At 38.3% G+C, this 3,779-nt stretch overlaps 1 protein-coding gene across 1 annotated transcript in view; it reads left to right on the top strand.

Annotated features, from left to right (window-relative positions):
* LOC106571770 (ATPase family AAA domain-containing protein 2B) overlaps window positions 1-3,361 on the top strand; it is a 154,022-nt gene extending 150,661 nt beyond the window's left edge. Inside the window, exon 28 of the mRNA XM_082961919.1 lies at window positions 1-3,361. This exon is cut by the window's left edge and continues 276 nt beyond it. The gene's annotated coding sequence lies outside the window, so the exon portion shown is untranslated.
* Window positions 3,362-3,779: the final 418 nt, after the last annotated feature.

Below are 3,779 nucleotides of genomic sequence, written 5' to 3'. Positions count from 1 at the left end.
TGCTATTCAGGTGCTATCCTAATCCTTGCTGCTGTTGGGAGTAACTCGGAAAATAACCAACAAAACAGATTGGGTGATGTCATATCTCAACGACGGCCTACTTTTAAACTGGCCATGTGCGCGCGCACACACACAAACTACATATGTGCTTAGTTATGCACACACCGTAATCCCATTCACAGATTGTCACCAGCAGTGCGAGTATGTGCAGTTAGCTTGGAGGTTGAGACAGTCTCCTGTCTTGTCACCATTGCTGAGCCCATGTCATCTCTCAGTACACTAGTGAATCAAGATTATAGGCCAGTCATCTCATAGATACAACAGCTTACAGATCATACTTAGTCATTAAAACAGCTTGGTTCGATTAGCATCTAATCAATTATGATTTAGTTTTTTTATTGATATGGATCTTATAACCACCGTTCTCGCTCCAAACATTGTCCAATGTTCATTAAAATGTTTTTAGCATGACCATACTGTAGGGTAAAGTTGGCACTGCTGGGCTAGAATCAATTGCCAGCATGTACATGCATTACAAAAACATCAAATCCCCATTAATAAGGGTGTTACTGAAATACATCAACGTGAACTGAGGAAGCATTTGTTCGAAGTTTGCAGTGAACATCAAAATAACATTCACTGACAAGACTTTTATCACAGTCGTAGCAAACAAATTGACGTGCTGCTTCTGCTAGCTCTATCACAGTTCTGTCTAATTCTGTGTAATTTTTTTCTTCCACACAAGCTGTGCCCTGCTAATTTTTATTTCCTGTCAATCCACACCTAACTGGAGTAACTAGAAGCAATTCAAATGAAATTGGACACCTTTTGTAGTTTGCACTGACTAGCATGTGCCTTATTTAACCCCCATAAAGAACAGCTGTTAAGGTTTTTATCAACTGCTCTGTTCCATGTAATGCAGTATAGTAAGTTGGATGTAGAAGTTCCCCTTAACTAAGCACATATCTAGGATCAAATGACCAAACTCTCAATCCTAACTTTAACCTTGACAGTGGTGTAATATCTGACCCAGGACCAGTGGATAGAAGTCACTTCTACAGTAGGAAAGCAGATCTACTCTTAGTCAGTCTTTTCCTGCCCACGTGAGTAAAAAAGGATTTTGAGGACCGTAAGGTTTTTATTACTTTCATGTCAACGGATGCCACAAATTAGTCACAGCAAACGTGGTGCGAATTTTCCCCAAAATAAGTGCGACCGTTTGTAGTCGACATTCATAGGAAAACAAATCTTATAAACTCTATAAAGATTTAGATAAGCAACTTACACAGTTTGCTATGTATTATGATGTGCATTTGATTCATGAAAAATGTTTTTTTTTTATTGTATGATACATTGGAAACGATGTTTTGAATTGTTATTGATTGTGAAGCTTCTGACCATGAACAAGGCCATTCATTCAAGGCAGTGCCCTGTTGAGGTATAAAACAGCATTCTATTGTTTGTTTAATTATTTTGTTGATGCTTTTGACTGTCTGTCTAATGGCAGTGGGAGGGGTGTAATTAACTATAGCCAGCCCATCCATGTTCACCTTGTGGTAAAGATAAGCATTTTTGTTTTTCAACTTTTTCTGGTCTTTCCTTGGCCATGGATGAGTCCATGTTTTGACGAGATGTGGCCAGCCTCAGTCTTTCACATTCACAGCACTTTTAAAAGGTGGACTCCGATATGACATGGTTGCAGAAAGTAAACCGCATAAAGGGACAGCTTCCGCAACAACTTAAAGTGTTAAAGCACAAGGCTCATCTTCTCCACTGTTTTGGTGCTGTGAACAGCGTGAAGCAGATACTGTGTGTGAGCGAAGTCTTGCGTCTCGCTCGTCTCAATATCTGCGGCAGTGGGATTTCGCTGTATACCTTTTAATGCCTGGGTTCTTCAGGTCCTGGAGAACCACTAGGCATGCAGGCTTGTGTTCCAACCAAATCAACTAATTGTGGTGCTCTTCACGCTTGACTACGATTGGGCTGTAACAAAATCCTGTATGCCTAGTACTTCTCCAGGATTGGAGAGTTGTAGAGCCCTGCTTTATGCTGATCCAACCTCCGGTGCTTTCCACCCTAACTCCACATCTGCCTTCTCTTGGATTGCCAGGTGATGATTTAACAATTAAAATAAATAAAAATGAACATATGCAAACTAGCATTGGAATACTGCAGAGATAGAGAAACAAAGCTACCTCAGCTTAATTTATTTTAATGCTAATAAGACAAACTGTTTACTGGGCGCAAACAGTATTTTGCCATGTCCCAACACTCAGTACAGCTAAGGTACTGGATAATCAGCACAAGTTCTGTGGCTGCTGCGGTAACCCAACAGTTTGTTTGGTTGGTTCCTCTGTTTTTTTGTCTATATTGCATTTGAGCCGAGACGAAACATACAGCATTTAATTTCAAGGAAATGTCAAACTGTATATTTCAGTTCTGTAGACCGAGACGTCCTAAGATTGCTTTCCTTTCAGATCGCACTACTACACATATTCGCTAGTCTTGTCCATCAAGCCACAATCTCCTTTTTTTCATTTGAGGGTGATTGTTTTTGCAGACTTCAATCTCTTTCTCGTGGTGATTACATTTTTATTTTATTTATTAACAATTAGACATGTTTTTACATCTATCCATTAAAACAGTATTTTTGTACATTAAACAAATTGGCAATAGTTGTTACTCGGTTATGAGTTTAGTGCTGAAGTGAGGTAGCGGATTAGCGTGTATTGGAGAATAAAGAAGTTTACAGGTGTCTCAGGTTTCTTCAGGCTACACATGACCTTTCAACTTTCCTATTTATTCCATTGTGGTGTTTGTTTTTCTTTAGTTTTGTGGTTATGGACTGTGGGATACTGGATGAGGCTAACGTTGACTTATTGGAATTTTTTACATCAAAACAATAGCGTGTTGGTAGTTTAAATCTTATTCACGTTGCTGACACAATTTGGCAACCATCTTATAAAATAACATCCGTCAAAGTTTGTCAGACATTTTTGTCCCTTTAACATTTGTTTGTTTTTAAGAATTGGGTTTTAAAATGTTATACATTTTTGTCATCCTCTCTTGTTCTTGTCTATACATTTGTCAGTTTGGACAAACAACCAATTTTTGTCTGGTAGTTAAAGATTTAGTCCAGTATGCACACAATTTTCCATCACTACTTACTGAGTTTCTCTTGTGCGGGATTTATTTAGTAGGTTTTGTTTTCGTAGCATCGCCATGTTAATGATTTTCTTGAGGTTAAAGTTTATTGAACATCCTCTTCCCCATCAAATGTTACTTTGTAAGTTATTTGAAAAACTTTTACTGTATTTCTAAAACACTGCTGTGATATACTTGAATAAAGGTGCAAATTGTACTTTGTCAGTTCTCTTTCATTCCCTCAATACTGGATGACCTTAATTGAGCAGTGTACCTGCCTGTCAAAGGACTGAACAAACTCCGTTTGGCTTTGAAACTGATTCCTTTTACTTAGAGGTTGTGAAGAGGTTAGCTACACGCCTCAGTTTGATTGCCATGTTAAACAGGAGTGATATTGCTCGGTTCAAAGAACCATTCACTCTACAAGGCTTTATTTATAAGACAGCGGTTCTGACATAATGGCTTGTTTCACTCAAACAAAAATTTAAACAGTTATCATGGTATATGTATTATGTTTCAATAATAACATTTGTTAATTTCTCCATTTGGGGACAGATTTACAGACAAACCTGGGCCAAACTTGCAAACATTAGAACATAGCCTTCCCTGTAGCTCAGTTGGTAGAGCATGGTGTT

Source organism: Salmo salar, chromosome 15 (genome assembly GCF_965601325.2).
Source record: "Salmo salar chromosome 15, fSalSal1, whole genome shotgun sequence".
Taxonomy (NCBI): domain Eukaryota; kingdom Metazoa; phylum Chordata; class Actinopteri; order Salmoniformes; family Salmonidae; genus Salmo; species Salmo salar.
This window is presented reverse-complemented; position numbering and strand designations above follow the sequence as displayed.